This window comes from Phyllobates terribilis, unplaced genomic scaffold (assembly GCF_046119375.1).
Source record: "Phyllobates terribilis strain yellow unplaced genomic scaffold, ASM4611937v1 Scaffold_4__5_contigs__length_816908805, whole genome shotgun sequence".
NCBI classification, from domain to species: domain Eukaryota; kingdom Metazoa; phylum Chordata; class Amphibia; order Anura; family Dendrobatidae; genus Phyllobates; species Phyllobates terribilis.
The window spans coordinates 464,860,500-464,881,639 of NW_027362764.1; positions in this window are offsets into that span (position 1 = coordinate 464,860,500).

Here is a 21,140-nt window from a genome sequence, read left to right on the forward strand (position 1 = left end):
GTGTTGAATACCATCTTCCACTAATCACCTTGGCGAATCCGGATCAGATTGTATGCACCAAGGAGATCAAGCTTAGTAAAGACCTTGGTGCCCTTGAGGTGATCAAACAACTTTATGAGAGGCAGAGGATATTTGTTTTTGATGGTAATCTGATTTAGTCCCCTATAGTCGATACAAGGGCGAAGAGAGCCATCCTTCTTGACGAAAAAGAATCCTGCTCCAGCCGGAGAGGTGGATCGCTGAATAAATCCCCTAGCAAGATTCTCTTCAATGTATTCGAACATGGCACGGGTCTCAGCCAATGACAGGGGGTAAATTCGACCTCGGGGTGGTGGGGCACCAGAAAAGAGATTGATAGGACAGTCATACGACCTATGAGGAGGAAGTGTCTCTGCCTCCTTGTCAAAGACTTCAGCGTGTGACCAGTAGGATGCTGGCCAGCTGGGCAAATTAGCTGGAGTGGACAGAGGTCGAGCAGGATGGACAGGAGCCAAGCAAGTCTTGTGGCACTCCTGGCCACAGCAGAGCACCTCTACTGAACTCCAATTCAAGACTGGCTTGTGTCTCTAAAAGCCAAGGCAGTCCAAGCAGCAAAGGATGAGAGAGGCCGGACAGCACGTAGATTTTCTCAGAGTGTTGCATACCAATCTGGAGAACTACGGGCTCTGTGACAAACATAATGGACTTGGAAAGGAGCCTCCCATCTACTGAAGAAACCGACAACGGATCTGAAAGATGTTGAATGGGGATCTGATACTGCTCCACAATGGCCTGTTGAATAAGATTCCCAGCGGCATCGGAATCCAGATAGGCAGTCTCGAAAAAATGTATCTTACCACAGGTTATCGATACAGAGTCAGGGATGGAGAGGAAGGATTTTTGCCCAGGGCGACCTCTCGAAGCGATCCTAGGCACTGGAGTTTCCCAGTCTTTCCGGACAAAAGCGGATTAGATTCTCTCAGCTGCCACAGTAAAAGCATCTTCCTTTGGCACGACAGGCCTCCTGGCAAGACTTGCCCATCTTTGCCTGGTCTACCTGCATAGATTCAGTGATGGATGCCGAAGCAGGGGCTTGTGGAGAGACTGGCTTTTGGAAGGTTGGTACAAGGCGCGGAGATTTCCTCTCACGGATCACTTCCTTAGAACACTCCTGAAACCTGATGTCTATCAGTGTGGCCAAAGACACCAGGTCATGCAAAGAGGTGGGTATGTCACGACCGGCTAGTTCATCCTTGGTTCGCCCTGAAAGATCTCCCCAAAAGGTAGACACCAGAGCCTCGTTGTTCCAGGCAAGTTCAGACGCGAGAGTGGGTAAATGCACAGCATACTAGCCCATCGTGAGGTTCCCTTGGCGTAGACTAAGAGAGGAGGCAGTTGAGGACGTGTGACCTGGCTCATCGAAAACCCTAAAGCATCTTTTAGCGTGTGTGTGTGTGTGTGTGTGTGTGTGTGTGTGTGTGTGTGTGTGTGTGTGTGTGTGTGTGTTAGAATCCAAACATAAAAACCCGATTATAAATCTAGTATGCTTGATTCAGATGGAACCCCCAGCGGAAGATTCCCTACACTGAGGCAGATGGAGGCACTGTGGACACCGTCTGGCATGTGATCCGGCGGTGTCCATCTTTTTAGGCGTGCATGAAAGTGCCGTCAGCCACAGTTTTGTGCATGTCTAGGAGGAAAAAAAGGACACCACTGAAAAGAGGCTAGACTAAGTCCAGAGTAACTCTGCTGCCTCATTATAGTGAATGCATTCCTCGGGGGTTTCATCTGAATAACATCATTCAGAGATTTAGATAGGAACCCTGATGTAAGTGCTCAGTGTAGAGCTAAATGTGACAAGTGTGATCCAAAATGTTATGTAAAATGTTCAAAAGCTTCAAATCAATCCACAAATAAAGCAGGTCCCCCACTCGGGTCCGTCATCTGTCAATGGAAATATATGGGCTTTCACGTTACTGGTAACACAAAGGCTCTGGAAAAGCGCTATGGCTCCTCACCCCCCAAAAGAAATGCAGCAAATTCTGAACTCCCAAATCCAAATGCCGCCCATCCCTTCTGAGCCTGAGTGTGCCTAACAGTTAGCGTTCACATGCTTGCCATTTCTGGAGCCATGAGAGCCAGTCTAAATTACAGGGTACATGCCAGCAGACATTGTGGGACAAATTTTGGTGGCACTCTTACCCATTTCCCAGTGTAAAAAATGTAAAATCTGGGCTTAAAACAAAATTTTGGTGGTAAAAAATGTAAAAAAATAATTTTTTCTTCACTGCCCAGTGGTATAAAATTTTGTGACCAACCTGTGGTGTCAATATGATCACTGCACCTTCTAGATGAACTCATTGAGAGGTATAGTTTGTAAAATGGGGTCTCTTATGGTGAATCTGCTGTTCTGGTATCTTAGGGGCTCTGCCAATGTGACATGGCACCATCAAACCAGTCCAGCAAAATCTTAACTCTATTATGGTGCTTCTTCCCTTCTGAGCTTTGCACTGTGCATCAAAAGTAGTTTTCGACCACATATGGGGTATCGGCGTACTCAGCAAAAATTGCAGAACGTATTTTGGGGTCCATTTTTTTTTTTTTCCTGCTACCCTTCCAAAAATAAAAAAAATATTTGGGTCCAAAGTAAAATTTTTGTGAAAAAGTTAATATTCATTGTTTTCTTCCACATTCCAAAAATTCCTGTGTCGCACCTGAAGGGTAAATAAACTTCTTGAATGTGGTTTTGAGCACCTTGAGGGGTACAGTTTTTAGAATGGTGTCACTTTTGGGTATTTTCCATCATAAAGGACCCACAAAGTCACTTCAAATGTGACATGGTCCCTAAAAAAAAAAAAAAAAAAAATTGGTTTTGTAACTTTTGTTGGAAAAATGAGAAATTGCTGGTCAACTTTTAACCCTTTATAACTTCCTAACCCCCAAAAAAATTTGGTTCCAAAATTGTGCTGATGTAAAGTAGACATATGGGAAATCAGACCTGGCGCCGCCATGCTCGTCAGTCACTCCGGAATCAGACAGTGTAGGGAGAGGTGCTGCTGAGCTAGGTAGAGATTTGCTTGTTTCTAGTTAGTGTAGGTATACCAAACTATATTAGAGACACATATCCATCTCAACAAACAGTCCTTCTGAGGACTAATCCATCTGCAGAGATATCAGGCAGGCAGGGTATATAGCAGACTACAGTGTACATAGTACAAGAGGCTCCATTCCAGTTTTGTCTGCTGCTGCTGTTAGATATTTCTAGAAATAGGCCCAGGTCTCAGGGGCAAGGAATAATTTTTTATAATCATTTATTTGCTTAAAAAGCAATCTAGAGAACACCATTGTTCTGTGCCATTTGCTTGTTAGCACTGCAGAATACAGCCAGGTCCTTTCCATATTACAGCGCTAAAAATCCAGCTATTTAAAATGTGGTTTCTCCATCACACGGATTACATATAACTTTGCTCCAAATTCAGCCATTTGTAGTGAGCGTGGAAGATATTGCCCTCCCATTTAAAATGGGCAAGGCGCATGGCAAGGGATGGGAAACTACGTGATGGTGCATGCAGAGGCCAAGGGCAAGCTGAAATTGTGCCACAACAAACACCCACATCTTCTCGCCCGACCTTCCTGTTAGAATTCCTAGGGAACTGCAGCACACCACTATTGAACCCAATGCAGTGTCAAAAAGTTGTTGGTTGGATAGCAGATAATGCTCCCAGTCACTTTGCCACCACCGCTCTGTCATCCACACGGTCAAATCTCAGTAGCCATGAGTCTGGACTGCATATTCCTCACCGTGATCCTCCTTCCTCTCACTATGCCTAGTGCCCGGAGACAACTGATCCCACACTTGGACACTCCGAAGAGCTGTTCACTTTCCCATTTATAGATTCGGCCCTCTCGCCCGGTCCACTTGAAGCGGGGCAAGAGGAGATCGCATGTAGCGATGCCCAAATATTTGAGCAGCCACGGTCATATTAAGGCAACGGTGGGAAAATGTCCCAAGAGGTGGACGATGATGAGACACAATTGCAAGAAAGTCAGGAGGAAGACCAGGGTGTGGAAGGGGAAGACGAGGTGGTGGATGATATAGTAACTGACCCAACCTGGCAGGAGGATATGCAGAGAGAGGACAGGAGCACATGATGCGCCCCCTGGGCTGTGGGGTACCCAGTGCTGGGCCGGTGGATGCTGGGGAACGTCACAGTGGCGGTGACCTGGTCCGTGACCCAGGGCGGTCAATAAAAGGGGTTATGGATAGGGGATTTATAGTGTTTTTATAGAGTTTGTGACGCCACCTGTGGAATGCGGCTAAAGGGGAGCCGTCCTCTGAAGCTGATGTTACTGCAGCAGGGATGGTGTGGCTCTCCACAGGAAGAGCTAGCTCCAGGGCAGTGTAGATGTTGTTGTAGGTTGTGCTGGGCGTTGTGTGCAGGAGTTGATGGCGCAGCAATAATCAGTCCACAATTTAATGGCAGTTTACTCTTTACTGGTGGTGATTAGACAAGCCGGGACTAGGGTACTGGCTAGAAGTGGAAGTCCGGGCAGCCTGGAAGCCAGTAAAGAACCCTCCTCGCCAGGTGTAGTTGGATGCCTTCCCTTTCTACTAAACTCTTTGGCCCTGCTGCTTGTAGCTGTGCGGTGGCCCTCGTCCCTGAGTGCAACGTTTCTGTGCTCACCCGTATGGCAGGCAGCTCGGGCCTTGCTGGTGCGTCGCTCCCACGTGGCGGTGCTGGACCATGCGGCGCTGCTGAGCCTCCGGGCATCTGATGGGGCCAGGAGACCTGCAGTCTCCTGTCCTCCGGTTTCTGCGGCTTGGCCTTCAGTGCCCCACAGTCTCAGACTCCGGTGTCCGGCTCTTCTGTGCTGGTTCTTCTGGGGTGAGCTGCCGGGCAGCTCCAGCCCCCAGCTCCTCTCTCCTCGACGTCCTGACTTCAACTCCTCACACTAAGACTAACTAACCCCACCCCAAGATCCCAGTTGCCAAGGGGAGTGGCTCCCCTTGCTGGTCTGGAGCCGGGAAAGTGTTGCATGTTTAGTATACCTGACTAGGGGATTCCTGCTAGCTTCCAGGCATGGCATTACCTCTTTTGAGGGAGGCAGTGTCGCTGTGGCAACCGGACCCCTGGGGTGCCACATTCCCCCCCCTAGTTAACTTCAATACTGCCGGACTGAGGATACCTTTTAAAATTAACAATAACCATTCACATTATAAGATTATGACTTTAACATTTCTTGAACGTTACTGGTTATCAAAACATTATAAAACACTTAATAACATTCTTCAACAGGTTACAGTACATTCTCTAACCAGGTGTCCATTCTTTAGTAAGGTGCAATTTTGAGCAACATGAGGGACCCGTCCGAAAACCCTCAACGTAGGCCATGGGAGTGGCTGCAGGGCATAGATGATCCAGGTGTTGGACCACGTCTTCGGCCACGCCAAACGGGTTTTTGTTCTGAGGTCATTTGTTGTAACCATAAAACCAATAGGGGGAACTCTAATAAGTGCAACTATTTACAATGGAAAGTTCTTTGGTTACTCACCGTCCATAACCTACAAGTCTTTATACCCTTACCGGGTAACTAAATGCACGCATGACCAACTTTTGCAATTCACTTTGAAAACACAACTTTTCTGCTTTACCCTTACGGGTAACTATATACAGCATACATTTTAGTTCTCTTATACTTTAATTCTTTACATTTTAGTTTCTCCAACGGGCAGGGAGCTGACCTTTTGTACTCCTGGTCGATCTACGTAGTACATTGGTTGTCACTGCTCTACCCTGGTCCCTTGTGTCTACCCCTGGTGTGGTGGGTTCAGTGTGAACTACTCTATGGGTAGTCTGAGGTAACACTGGTAGGCTGGGTAATCTCCTACGAATTCTTTGGCTCACCATGGGTACGACAGGTTCACTGCTAGCAGAGGGTAGATTCTCCTGATCTGCTGATGATGAAGCATCTGTCTCTGGGGCCGACTGGTATTCCAGTTGTTCTGGAATTTCTGCAGCTTCCGGTGAGGCAGCTTGGAGAAAGGTAAGGACCGGTACTACAATTGCACTGTTCACCTGCGTCCAAGACCGGGGAAATTCTCTGAGTACTGTTTGGACCACTTCCTCCACTCCTTCTGTGGGCTGAGAGTTGTCTTGATCTTCTTCTGTGTGTTTCAACTGTTCAGGACAGATCTTCAAGTAGTCTCTTGAGACTGCCGCTGAAGTTTCCCCTCCATCTTTGCTGATGAGGCACACTTTGGTGTTATCGTAATTCGAGGGTAGGACGGTGTTTGGCTCAACCTCCCACTGGTCATCTAATTTATGGACTCGTCTCTTCCTCTTAAGTACCTGTTCTCCAGGTGATAAGGGAATGGCAGGTGTAATGCACACGCCCGGGCTGAGCGGCGTGTGCGTGTGATTCCACTGGAGCGTGCCGGAGAGTGAATGCCTGGAGGGGCGTAACTAGGTATGCACCCGATCCGACCAGGGTCGCACGACGGCATACGACGCCAGTGCACCAAGGAGGAACCGAGCAGAGGGACCAGGTGCTACTCCAGGACAGACACCGGACACGGCTGTTGACCCACACAGGGGAATACAGGAACAGACTGGTTAGGCTGGCACACAGACTGGTGGGAATAGGCAGGCACGACTGGTATGCAGGCAGGCGGGTATGCAGGCAGGAACACAGGCGGGATAGGACCCAGTACACACTGGGACTCTGGAACAGAACCACAGACGTGGCGGACAAACACAGCAGAGTGAGGCCGCCCAGAGAGGTGAGCGAGAACAGGGCAGGACGAGACCGCCCGGAGCGTTGAGCAAGAGCAGGGCAGGACGAGACCGCCTGGAGCGGTGAGCAAGAGCAGGGCAGGACGAGACCGCCTGGAGCGGTGAGCAAGAGCAGGGCAGGACGAGACCGCCTGGAGCGGTGAGCAAGAGCAGAGCAGGACGAGACCGCCAGGAGCGGTGAGCAAAGGGTCAGAGCTGAGCGAGACTGCCAGAGCAGTGAGCAAGGAGTCAGAGCAGGACGAGGCCGCCTGGAGCAGTGAGCAAGGAGTCAGAGCAAGACTGCCGGAGCAGTGAGCAAAAGGATAAGAGCGGAGCGAGACTGCCGGAGCAGTGAGCAAAAGGGTCAGAGCGGAGCAAGGCTGCCGGAGCAGTGAGCAAAAGGGTCAGAGCGGAGCAAGGCTGCCGGAGCAGTGAGCAAGGAGTCAGAGCAGGACGGACAGGGCTCTGTTCACACGGAACAGACAGGAAGGGAAAGGCAGAGCCAGATACCCACAGTGTATTTGCAGTGAAGTAGCAAGTGGACCACAAACTCACAAACGGGAGTACAGAGACAACAAGCAGGAGTTAGGAACGAGTTCAGACTCTGCAGAAAAAGGAAAGGAACGGACATAGAGGCAAGACAGGTAAAGGATAGGAGAGAGTTCAGACTGGAACTGAGTGTACGGAAGAGACCGACACTGCAGCGGGATACAGGAGCGGGTCTGGGAATACGGCCCCCAGAGAGGCGGGACGAACAGGCAAGGAGCGTGTTCAGACAGGACAGACAAGATACAGGAGCGGGTCTAGGTAATCGGCCCCTAGAAGGCGGGAGGAACAGGCTAGGAGCGTGTTCAGACAGGCCTGGAAATACAGCCTCCAGGATAGGCAGACAAGAGAAACACAGAACGGGACCTGGCACCTTCAGAGTGCAAGCGCACACTGAATGAAACACAATGCTCAGGCAGGGATTGATTGGAGCGGCTGGGTTATATACCAGGTGACCGACAGCAATAGGCTGAGGACGCACAAGGAGTGTGACCCACAGCAGGTACAAAAAGCAGGAAGTGATCGGGCGCCGCCCTTAAGCAGCAGAAACAGACACAAACAGACAGCATGGAGGGAAGCCAGAGAGACATTCTGGACTGGAGATCAAGTGCGCGCTCTTGCACAGTGGGAGATGGACCACCATGCAAGGGCGCCGCCAGGTATGTTACACTAACCCCCCCCTTACGCCCCCTCTTCTTCAGGCCTGCCAGAATCTTCCGCAGGGAATTCGAGGGCCAATCCTTCACTTCAAGGAGATCACTCCCACTGTCCACAGGAAAAACTGGTCTCATCTGGTTAGCTAGGATGCTACCTCCTATCCAGCCATCCTCAGCAACAGACGAAATGGGTGGAGTACCAGGAACAGCACACAAGGAAGTCTCTCTCCACATATTTTCAGGTGGCACCCCAGAGGGTACAGGAGACAACTGGAAGTCCTCCACCAGGTTGGAGGGGAGCAGAGACTTGGGGGTAAACTCTGCTTCGAGGTACATCTTGTCAAGCTTACAGGAAGAAATAGACGGGTTATCAGGTAAAGGATGAGGAAAAATCACTGTCTCTTTGTTATCTGGTGGTACCCCGGAGGATTCAGGAAACAACTGGAGGTCCTCTGCCGGGTCAGAAGAGTGCAGAGGCTCAGGGAAAAGATCTGCTTCAGAGTACACTAGGTCGGACTCACTGGACGAAGCAGGCGAGGTATCGGGTACCGAGTATTGGAAAGTCTCTGTCCATTCACCACCAGGTGGCACCCCGAAGGGTTCTGGAGACAACTGGAGGTCCTCCGCCTGGTCAGAGGGGTGTAGAGACTCATGGGTAACCTCTGCTTCAGAGTACACGAGGTCGGACTCACTGGACGAAGCAAGCGAGGTATCAGATCCAGGATATAGGAAAGTCTCTGTCCATTCACCACCAGGTGGCACCCTGAAGGGTTTTGGAGACAACTGGAGGTCCTCCGCCTGGTCGGAGGGGTGTAGAGACTCGGGAGTAACCTCTGCTTCGGAGTACACTAGGTGGGACTCGCTGGACGAAGCAAGCAAGGTATCAGGTACAGAGTATAGGAGCGTCTCTGTCCTTTCGCTACCAGGTAGCACCCCGAAGGACTCAGGAGACAACTGGAGGTCCTCCGCCTGGTCGGAGGGGTGTAGAGACTCGGGAGTAACCTCTGCTTCGGAGTACACTAGGTGGGACTCACTGGACGAAGCGAGCAAGGTATCAGTTACAGAGTATAGGAGCGTCTCTGTCCTTTCGCTACCAGGTAGCACCCCGAAGGACTCAGGAGACAACTGGAGGTCCTCCGCTTGGTCGGAGGGGTGTAGAGACTCGGGGGTAACTACCACTTTGGGGTACCCATTGTCAGGCTCACAAGATGGAGCGGACAAAGTATCGAGTACCGGGTGTAGAGAAGTCTCTCTCCATTTGTCATCGAGTGGTATCCTGGAGGATTCTGGAGGCAACAGGGGGTCCTCCGCCAAGTAGTAGAGGTGCACAGACTCGGAGGTAATCACAGCTTCGGAGCATCCTTGGACATGCACACTGGTTAAAGTGGGTGAAGCATCTGATGCCGGGTGCAGGAAGTTCTCCTGTGTGGAGTCTGGATGGGCAGTAGTCTCTTCGGGCAGGAGAACTGGTGCACTACCCATGCACATTACCCGTTGGGGCTTCTCCGGGATACAGGGAGATGAAGCTTCAGTAGGGACTTCAAGGTTGGGGTCAGGAGGTCTCAGGGAGGACAGACCCTGGCGTGACGGCTTGTCTCTACGTCTAGCACGTCTGGACTGCCTCTTGAGGTTGTGAGAAGTATTCCGGAGAGCGTAGTCATCCTGTGTGGATTCTGGGTGGGCAGTAGTCTCTTCGGGCAGGAGGACTAGTGCGCTACCCACACACATTACCCGTCGGGGCTGCTCCGGGATATTGGGAAGTGAAGCTTCAGCAGGGGCTTCAGGGTTAGGGTCCTCGAAGACCATACGAAAGGCCACCAGGAAGGCCTGCAGGTCAAGGACGACAGGATCCCATGCTTCCCATAGGGGGGTGACCCATTTCAAGGCATCACCCGCTAGGTAGTCAATCATAAAGGCCACTTTAGCCCAATCGGAAGGAAAATAGAGAGGGTAGGCCTTGAAGTGTAGCATGCATTGCTCCACAAATGCACGACTTTGTTTTGGATCCCCAAAGTACCGTGGCGGATCCGCAGGAACGAGTGCAGAAAGATCCATCTGGACGGGTGCTTACTTTGCCTGGAACTCAGCTAAAGAAAAAAGTTTTTTATTTATTTATTTTTAATGCATGTATTCACTGGAAAACGTCTCAGAGAGCGAAGGCCGTGGGGCTCAACGGGAACCATGGCCTGAGCATGCTGTAATGCACACGCCCGGGCTGAGCGGCGTGTGCGTGTGATTCCACTGGACCGTGCCGGAGAGTGAATGCCTGGAGGGGCGTAACTAGGTATTCACCCGATCCGACCATGGTCGCACGACGGCATACGACGCCAGTGCACCAAGGAGGAACCGAGCAGAGGGACCAGGTGCTACTCCAGGACAGACCCCGGACACTGCTGTTGACCCACACAGGGGAATACAGGAACAGACTGGTTAGGCTGACACACAGACTGGTGTAAATAGGCAGGCACGACTGGTATGCAGGCAGGCGTGTATGCAGGCAGGAACACAGGCGGGATAGGACCCAGTACACACTGGGACTCTGGAACAGAACCACAGACGTGGTGGACAAACACAGCAGAGTGAGGCCGCCCAGAGAGGTGAGCGAGAACAGGGCAGGACGAGACCGCCCGGAGCGGTGAGCAAGAGCAGGGCACGACGAGACCGCCTGGAGAGGTGAGCAAGAGCAGGGCAGGACGAGACCGCCTGGAGCGGTGAGCAAGAGCAGGGCAGGACGAGACCGCCTGGAGCGGTGAGCAAGAGCAGGGCAGGACGAGACCGCCTGGAGCGGTGAGCAAGAGCAGGGCAGGACGAGACCGCCTGGAGCGGTGAGCAAGAGCAGGGCAGGACGAGACCGCCTGGAGCGGTGAGCAAGAGCAGGGCAGGACGAGACCGCCTGGAGCGGTGAGCAAAGGGTCAGAGCTGAGCGAGACTGCCAGAGCAGTGAGCAAGGAGTCAGAGCAAGACTGCCGGAGCAGTGAGCAAAAGGGTCAGAGCGGAGCGAGACTGCCGGAGCAGTGAGCAAAAGGGTCAGAGCGGAGCAAGGCTGCCGGAGCAGTGAGCAAAAGGGTCAGAGCGGAGCAAGGCTGCCGGAGCAGTGAGCAAAAGGGTCAGAGCGGAGCAAGGCTGCCGGAGCAGTGAGCAAGGAGTCAGAGCAGGACGGACAGGGCTCTGTTCACACGGAACAGACAGGAAGGGAAAGGCAGAGCCAGATACCCACAGGGTATTTGCAGTGAAGTAGCAAGTGGACCACAAACTCACAAACGGGAGTACAGAGACAACAAGCAGGAGTTAGGAATGAGTTCAGACTCTGCAGAAAAAGGAAAGGAACGGACATAGAGGCAAGACAGGTAAAGGATAGGAGAGAGTTCAGACTGGAACTGAGTGTACGGAAGAGACCGACACTGCAGCGGGATACAGGAGCGGGTCTGGGAATACGGCCCCCAGAGAGGCGGGACGAACAGGCAAGGAGCGTGTTCAGACAGGACAGACAAGATACAGGAGCGGGTCTAGGTAATCGGCCCCTAGAAGGCGGGAGGAACAGGCTAGGAGCGTGTTCAGACAGGCCTGGAAATACAGCCTCCAGGATAGGCAGACAAGAGAAACACAGAACGGGACCTGGCACCTTCAGAGTGCAAGCGCACACTGAATGAAACACAATGCTCAGGCAGGGATTGATTGGAGCGGCTGGGTTATATACCAGGTGACAGACAGCAATAGGCTGAGGACGCACAAGGGGTGTGACCCACAGCAGGTACAAAAAGCAGGAAGTGATCGGGCGCCGCCCTTAAGCAGCAGAAACAGACACAAACAGACAGCATGGAGGGAAGCCAGAGAGACATTCTGGACTGGAGATCAAGTGCGCGCTCTTGCACAGTGGGAGATGGACCACCATGCAAGGGCGCCGCCAGGTATGTTACAGCAGGTGCGTACGGATTATAAGTTTTCTCTTGCTTCTGTCTTGCCTGGGACAAACTTCTTTCAACACACTCTTGCACTTTGCTGTATTATTGCTGCAGCTCTGTATCCCAATCCGCATCTGGTGAAGTCGTCTCTGGTGTTAGGACTCTCATGTCCAAGTCAATGGGTAGCTTACCAGGTCTTGCTCTCATCAGGTAAGCGGGTGTACAGTTGGTGTGGGTATATAGGTCCACCAAATCTGGTAACTTCTCTGGCCACAGGCTACGTTCTTCAAGGGGCAATGTCTTCAACAGGTCTATCACCACCTGGTTCATCTTTTCACACAACCCGTTGGTCTGGGGATGATACGGCGTTGTAATGATTGTCTTGCAGCCGTACAACTTACATAATTCCTGGAACACCTCTGCTTCAAAGGCTGGACCTTGGTCGGTAAGCACCCATTCAGAGTAGCCGTGCGGGCGACAAAAATTCTGTTGGAACACTTTGGCTGCCGTCTGAGCCGTCTGGTCTTTCACTGGCACTACTACCAGGAACCGGGAGTAGTGGTCTACTATGGTTAGAGCGTAGATGTAGCCTGACCTGCTTGGGGCTAGCTTCACGTGGTCCAAGGCTACCAGTTCTAATGGCTGTTTGGTGATGATGGGCTGCAGGGGAGCCCCCTGGCTGTCAGTTTTTTCGTCTAAGGTTGCATGGACCACATTCTCGACACCATCTCTCGATTGCTTTCCTCATGCCAGCCCAGTAGAATCGATCACGTAGCAGGACTTCCAACTTCTTACACCCGAAGTGTCCTGCTCCATCGTGGTACGCTTCTAAGACCATTGACGCATCCCGCCTCGGGACTACCACCTGCCAGACCAGTTCATGTGTCAGGGAGTTGATGCTTCTTCGACACAGCTTTCCTTCGTAGATGAACAGGTTGCCCTTCTCCTTCCACAACTGTTGGGTCTCCTGTGGAGCATCTGGATCAGGGTACGAGTCAGCTTGCGTCATCAACTCCTTGACTAGGCGGACAGCCGGGTCGCTATCCTGCGTTTCTGCCCATCCATGGTGGGGCAATGGGTTGAACGTGGCCTCTCTGTTGGTGGAGCGCTTGTCCCTTACACAGTGGGAGCACTGGGTCACCCCATGATGATGGAAAGCGGGTATCTCTATCTCCTCCAGCTCTTCTGGGTCTTCCCCCCCCCCATCTGGCAAGTTGGGCATCCTGGACCGGGTCTTCTCCCCCATCTGGCAAGTTGGGCATCCTGGACAGCGCATCAGCATTTTGCATTTTATGCCCAGCCCGAAACTGGATGGTAAACTCGTAGTTAGACAGTCGGGCCATCCATCCTTGCTCTAGGGCACCAAGCTTCGCAGTCTCCAGGTGCGTCAGCGGGTTGTTATCTGTGAAAACTGTAAATTTGGAGGAGGCGAGATAGTGCTTGAAGCGCTCTGTTACAGCCTAGACTATGGCGAGAAAGTCCAACTTGAAGGAACTGTATTTTTCGAGGTTCCTTTCTGTGGGCCGGAGCTTCCTGCTGGCGTAGGCAATCGCTCTCTCTCTGCCTTGCTGTACCTGGGACAGCACCGCTCCCAATTCCACGTTGCTGGCATCTGTATCAAGTATAAAGGGTTGGCCATAGTCGGGGTAGGCCAGGACTTCGTATCCAGTAAGAGCCATTTTCAGTCGGGTGAAATATTTGTCTTCTGGTTTACCCTATTTGAACGGAGGTTTCGGGTTCTTGGACTGGCCTACCAGGAGGTCCTGCATGGGTGCTGCTATCTTGGTGAAACCCTTGATAAATCTTCTGTAGTAGCCTACCAGCCCGAGGGACTGCCGCACTTCCTTAATAGTGGAGGGTCTTGGCCATTCCTTCATCACGGTGACTTTTTCAGGGTCTGGCGCTACACCTTCGGCGCTTACCACATGACCTAGGTACTGCACCTTGGGCTTCAACAGGTGGCAATTGGACGGCTTTACCTTCAGGCCAAAACCAGATAGGGCTTCAAACACCTCGGCCAGGTGGTCTTCATATGTCTTCGAGTAGACAATTTCGTCGTCCAGGTACAGCAGGAAAGTTTAGAAGTTCTTGTGTCCTAGGCAGCACTCCATTAACCGCTGGAAGGTTCCTGGGGCGTTGCAGAGCCCGAATGGCATGCAGTTGAACTCGCTGAGGCCCATTGAGGTTGTAAACACGGTCTTTTCTTTGTCCGCCTCTGCCACAGGAACCTGCCAATACCCACTGGTGAGATCCAAAGTGGAGAAATAATTAGCAGATCTTAATGCTGCTAGTGACTCCTCAATCCTGGGTAATGGGTAGGCATCCTTATGTGTAATGCGGTTAATCTGCCTGTAGTCAACACACATCCTCATTGTACCATCCTTCTTTCTCACGAGAACTAATGGAGCTGCCCAGGGGCTACAACTACCTCTGATCACCCCAGCCTCCTTCATCTCCCGTAACATTCCTTTGGCACATTGGTAGTGAGCTGGGGGCACAGGCCTGTACCTCTCTTTAATGGGAGGATGATCTCCCATGGGGATATGATGTTGGACCCCTTTTACCTGCCCAAAATCTAGTGGGTGTTTGCTGAAGACTCGCTCATATTCATGGACCACCCGGTATACTCCATGCTTTTGGTGAAAAGGGGTGGAGTCAGTGCCTACTTGTAGCTTCTGACACCAATCCTCCATCTACCCCTTGGAGCCGTTATCCTCCGCCGGTTTGGACTGACAGTGAATAGCTTAGCAAGGGTAGCATACCAGGGTAAATGGATCTTTCTCCCCGCAATTCAGGATGCGTATCGGTACTCTCCCCTTGCGGACATTGACTACCCCCTTGGCTGTCAAGATGGTGAGCCTACTGTCAGAGTATACGGATTCTACCAGGGCCTGATAATCTTGACCCCTGAGACCAGTTGCTGCCCGACACCATATTAACATTTCGCTCCTAGGGGGAATTGCAATGGGGAATGGATCACTCATCCTGACACTGCCAATTTCCCCTCCAGACAGCTCTACCTGTTGTCTTTTCATCAGGGCTCTGATCTCCTTCTGCAGAACTCGCTGCTGACTGGAACTGGCAGTCTCTGCAACCTGTTGCAACAAAACAATAATTTCTCCAAGACAATTTTCTATCACATTGTTGCCTAAGGTTATCATGGGATGACTTTCTCGGCGATCAATATCAACAATAATCATTCCTTGTGATAGCAATTCTACTTTGCCAACTTTTATGGTCACCTCTTTATACCCCACCTGAGGCAAGGGCTGACCATTGCTGTCATAGATACTAAGATGTTCATCTGGACGGCGGGTAATGTCTGAATCAGTCCAGTATTGTTTATAAAGGATATATGGCATCGTGGTCACCTGGGACCCAGTGTCTAGCAACGCGTTCATTGGGATGCCATCAAGCACGACAGGTAGGACCGGCTGTCCTCCCACGTACTTGTCTCGCCAATTTTGTGGGCCTGGTCATCTTACTCCTGGGGGTTGGCCCTCTGCCCCAGGTGTTGCTCGTTTAAATTGCAGAATCTTGCGTAGTGTCCCGCCTTTTGACAGCGGGGGCAGATGGGTTGTCCGTCCTGGTCGTACCGATCGCTGTTCCTCCCTCTGATCGGTGGAATCCTTTTCTGTCGTCGCCATGGGACGTCATCTGGACTGAAAGCCAGCTGGATCTTTTCCTTGGGGGACACTTGAATGGCCTGCACGGTTTTGGTTAACACGGCCACCCTTTTGGTCAGCTCCTGGACCTGAAGGCGCAGGTCTGCAGACGGGTCATTGTCCAGAGTCTGCGCGTCAGCCCCCACAGGTTCTGGGGAAAAGGATGCCACCTCCTGGTGGTAGGTGATAGCTGGGCGCCGGTGGGATGCAGCGCCTCCTGGTGTTGATTCCCGCAGCACCCGGATGGCTCTGTCTTTAAATTGCGCAAAGTCCAGATCAGGGTTTTGTAGAGCCATAAAGCGCAGCTGTGTCCTGTGAGCGCTGGACAGGAGCCTCTCAATAAACTGCTCAGTCAGCAATCTGTCCTCATCATGCACACTGTCAGGGTCTACCTGTTTGATGGCCTGCAGCGCCTCCTGCAGGTTTAGAGCATAGTCCCATACACTGTCCTGCATTCTTTGTTTGCACCCGTAAAACTTCATTTTAAATTCTGCTGCAGTGCAGGTGTCAAAGGTATCCTTTAACCGGGCCAGTATTTCTTTTACAGTGCCTTTTGTCTCTGCCCGACCAGGACTTCACTTCTCTCTGGGCTGCACCGATTAGCTGTCCTATGAGGATGCTGACTTTTTGCTCCTCAGACAGGGGGTACACTTTAAACAAACTGCGCAGTCTATCCTCAAAGTCGCTCAGGGTGTGTGACTCCCCTGAGTACTGGGGCAACCATGCCGCCCCCGGTATTTATGGCAATGATAACGGCATTAGTGGCAGCGGCCGCACCTGCGGCTGAACCTTTCTCAATGTTGGGCACCTTCCCCTTCCCCCCCCCTAGTGAACCTCAGCCAGGTCCTGGGCATCTGCTGACGTACCAGTATGCTGCTCTGCAGGCAGAGGGATCTCTTACCCGGCGGTTCCGGATCGGGGCTTCTTTCTTGCTACGACGCCATGCTCCAGGGGGGAACCGAGCAGAGGGACCAGGTGCGAGTCCAGGTCAGACCCCGGACACGGCTGTTGACCCACACCGGGAAATACAGGAACAGGCAGGTTAGAGCACAGGCTGGGTAGGGTTCAGTACAGACTGGGAGATGGGTTCAGAGCCGCAGATGTGGTAATCAAGCAGAGTAAAGCGAAACCGCAGGTGCGGTGGACAAGGCTGAGCAGAACGAAACCGCAGGTGCGGTGGACAGGGCTGAGCAGAGCGAAACCGCAGGTGCGGTGGACAGGGCTGAGCAGAGCGAAACCGCAGGTGCGGTGGACAGGGCTGAGCAGAGCGAAACCGCAGGTGCGGTGGACAGGGCTGAGCAGAGCGAAACCGCAGGTGCGGTGGACAGGGCTGAGCAGAGCGAAACCGCAGGTGCGGTGGACAGGGCTGAGCAGAGCGAAACCGCAGGCGCGGTGGACAGGGCTGAGCAGAGCGAAACCGCAGGCGCGGTGGACAGGGCTGAGCAGAGCGAAACCGCAGGCGCGGTGAGCAAAGACAGAGCAGAGCGAAACCGCAGGTGCGGTGAGCAAAGACAGAGCAGAGGGGACAGGGCTCTGTTCACACAGAACAGACTGGGAGGGAAAGGCAGAACCAGATACACACAAGGTACTTGCAAAGAAGTAGCGAGTGGACTCCAAACTCACAAACGGAAGTACAGCGACAACGAGTAGGAGTTAGGTGCAGGTTCAGACTCTGCAGAAAAAGGAAAGGTACAGACATAAAGAAAAACAGGTAACAGGCTAGGAGAGTGTTCAGACAGGAACTGACACTGCAGCGAGATACAGGAGTGAGTCTGGGTATGCGGTCCCCAGAAAGGCGGACAAACAGGCTAGAACACACAGACAACAGGTCTGGGTATGCGGCTCCCAGAAGGCAGGCCGAACAGGCTAAGAGCGCGTTCAAACAGGCCTGGGAATACAGCCTCCAGGAAGGGGGACAGGAAAGAAAAACAGAACAGGACCTGGCACATAAGGGGCAAGAAGCCCTCTGAAGATAATAGTTGCTCAGGCACCAGCTTCAAGGTGGAGCTGGTTTAAATATCCAGAGACAGACAGCAATAGGCTGAGGACGCATTTGGGGTGTGCCCACTACAGCTAAAAAAAACAGGAAGTAACCGGGCCGCCGCCCTAAGCAGTCAGAACAGAGACAAACAGACAGCATGAATAGAAGCCAGGCTAGCAGACTGGACTGAAGATCAAGTTTGCGATCTTGCATAGTGAGAGATGGTGCACCATGCAAGCCCACCACCAGGTATGTTACAGTACCCCCCCTTACGCCCCCACTTCTTCAAGCCTGCAAGAGTGTTCCGCAGAGAATTGGGAGGCCAATCCTTCTCTTCAAGAGGATTACCTCTTCTGTCCACTAGAGGAAACAAAACTGGTCTCATCATCTTGGTAACTAGGATGCTTCCTCCAATCAAGACATCCTCAGCAACGGATGAAGTGGGTGAAGTACCAGGTACAGGATGTAAGAAAGTCTCTGTCCATTTGTTATCAAGTAGCACCCCGGAGGGTTCAGGAGACAACTGGAGGTCCTCCGCCTGGTTGGAGGAGAGCAGAGACTCGGGGGTAACCATGGCTTAGGAGTACACTTGGTCAAACTCACTGGATGAAGCGGGCGAGGTATCAGGTACAGGGTGTAGGAAAGTCTCTCTCCATTTGTTATCAGGTAGCACCCCGGAGGATTTAGGAGGCAACTGGAGGTCCTCCGCCTGATTGGAGGGGTGCAGAGACTTGGGGGTATCCACCGCCTCGATGGGCGCAAGGCCAGATTTATTAGAGATGGAGGGTTCATGCTTTGGGACCATCCTCAAACTGGTTTCAGAGATGACATGTCTATGAGGCGGGACGGTACCTGAAGCCAGATCATTGATACAATGGTCGAGACTGTGTGGGGACATTGCCTCCGCTTCTCTTCCTTCGGAGGCTTCAGCGCACAGGGAGTCAGCGACTAGCAGATCTGGTGAAGAAGAAGACATTGCTGACTGTCCTGAAGATATGGGGACTGGACACCCCTTGTACCTTAACAGTCCCCCAAGATACACCATGCAAGGTCCCCAGACCTGAGCGGGCACTAGATCTCTTGGCTCTGGATGACTTGTGGGTAAACCAGTCAGCACCTGAAAGGAAAGCTTCTTCAAGTGTAATGCTCCAATCTGGAGCTTAATTTGTGCAGACATCTTTTGACTGTTTCTGAGTAGGGCTCGTCCTTCTGCTGACAATGCCCAAACTGGCATCTGGATTTTTCGGACGGGAATCAGACACTGACTCTTCAAGGCTTTAAGCCCGAAACTTCCGATTAATCCGAGGCTTTTACTTGCCACGGAGACAGTCATGGTCATCTGTGGAGAGGAAACACTAACGCCAAGGGCAGCCTCTTCTACAGGCCTAATGTCTTGGGATTCTCCAACCTTCACTGGACAAAGACCGTCAGGGGGTCCCAAACAACTGCAGCGGGACTGCAATCCGATTTCGTGACTGAGTTCCGGCCTCTGCTTTGCCTGCCGAACATGGTCAACCTTCATGTATTCCGTGCGGGTAGCTGTTTCAACAGGCTGGGGAACAGGAGGTCTTTGGGAGGACAGAACCTGGCGTGATGGCTTGCCTCTACGCCTAGCACGTCTGGACTGCCTCTTGAGGTTGGGAAGAGAAGTATTCTGTGGAGCATAGTCATCCTGTGAGGATTCTGGGTGGGCAGCAGTCTCTTCAGGCTGGAAAACTGGTGAGTTACCCACACACATTACCCATCGGGGCTGCTCCGGGATATTGGGAAGGGAAGCTTTAACAGAGGCTTCAGGATTGGGGTCATCGAAGACCATTAGAAAGGCCACCAGAAAGGCCTGCAGGTCAAGGACGATAGGATCCCATGCTTCCCATAGGGGGGTGATCCACTTCAAGGCATCACCCGCTAGGTAGGATATCATAAATGCTACTTTAACCCAATCGGTAGGAAAATAGAGAGGGTAGAACAGGGGTCTCAAACTCGGCTGGGTATATGGGCCGCACATGGAAAAAATTTGAATTTGGGGGGCCGCATTCTTTGTTCAATGTGACATTTTTAGTGATACCATTTTTTTTGTATACACCTTTTGAACATTTTTGCCGTGTTTATTTTTTTATGGCTTGGGTCGTTATGGATGTGGCGATAATAAACGTGCACTTTTTTGTGTTTACTTTAGTTTACATATAAAACAGCATTTTTAGTGCCCAATATTTTTTCATGCTTTATTTTATTTTTTATACAATTTTATTTCCCCCAATTGGCCACATACAGTAATATTGTCTTACAATTAGCATCATATAGTAATAATGGAAAACATCTTGTAGTAATGTTCCCCATCCAAGTCCCCATCTTGTACTAATGTGCCTCATCCAGGTCCCCATCCTGGGGCTATGTGCCCCATCCAGGTCCCCATCCTGTGGCTATGTGCCCCATCCAGGTCCCCATCTTGTGGCTATGTGCCCCATCCAGGTCCCCATCTTGTGGCTATGTGCCCCATCCAGGTCCCCATCTTGTGGCTATGTGCCCCATCCAGGTCCCCATCTTGTGGCTCTGTGCCCCATCCAGGTCCCCATCTTGTGGCTCTGTGCCCCATCCAGGTCCCCATCTTGTGGCTCTGTGCCCCATCCAGGTCCCCTCTTGTGGCTCTGTGCCCCATCCAGGTCCCCTCTTGTGGCTATGTGCCCCATCCAGGTCCCCTCTTGTGGCTATGTGCCCCATCCAGGTCCCCATCCTGTGGCTATGTGCCCCATCCAGGTCCCCTCTTGTGGCTGTGCCCCATCCAGGTCCCCTCTTGTGGCTATGTGCCCCCTGTGTTGTTCTTCACACACATAAAATAGAAAAAAAAAAAGATGATTCTCACCTGTCCTCCGTTCCCTCGGCGGCCTTCCTGCAGATGTGGCCCGCAGGCACCACAGAGTCCGACCCCTTGACGATCCCGACCTGGTCCAGGAGGAGCCGCCGACAGCAGCGCTGAATTGCCGCACAGAGACTGCTTCCCAGCACTGGATTTCCAATGTCAGCCGCCGGCCAATCAGAGGCCAGCAGCTGACATCTGCATATGGCAATGACGTCATACTCGCTGCGCCGACACGCAGATATCAGCTGCTGGCCTCTGATTGGCCAGCGGCTGGCATTGGAAATGCAGTGCTGGGAAACAGTCTCTGTGTGGCAATTCAGCGCTGCTGTCGGCGGCTCCTCCTGGACCTGGTCGGGATCATCAAGGGGTCTGTGCCTGCGGGCCGCATAAAGCAGCCTCAGGGGCCGCATGCGGCCCGCGGGCCGCGTGTTTGAGACCCCTGGGGTAGAACTTGAAATGCAGCATGCATTGCTCCACAAATGCACGGCTTTGTTTAGGATCCCCATAGTACCGTGGCGGATCCGCAGGAACAAGTGCTGAAAGATCCATTTGGGCTGGTGCATAAATCGCCTGGGCCATAGCTAGAGGAAAAAATTTTTTTTATTTTTTATTTTCAATGCACGTATTGGACACGGATTCAAAATGTCTCTGAGAGCGAAGGGCCGTGGGGCTCAAAGGGAACCATGGCCTGAGCAAACTGTTATGCACACGCCCGGACTGACTGGCATGTGTGTGATTAGTGATCCCACTGTGCCATGAACCGGAGAGTGCCTGGAGGGGC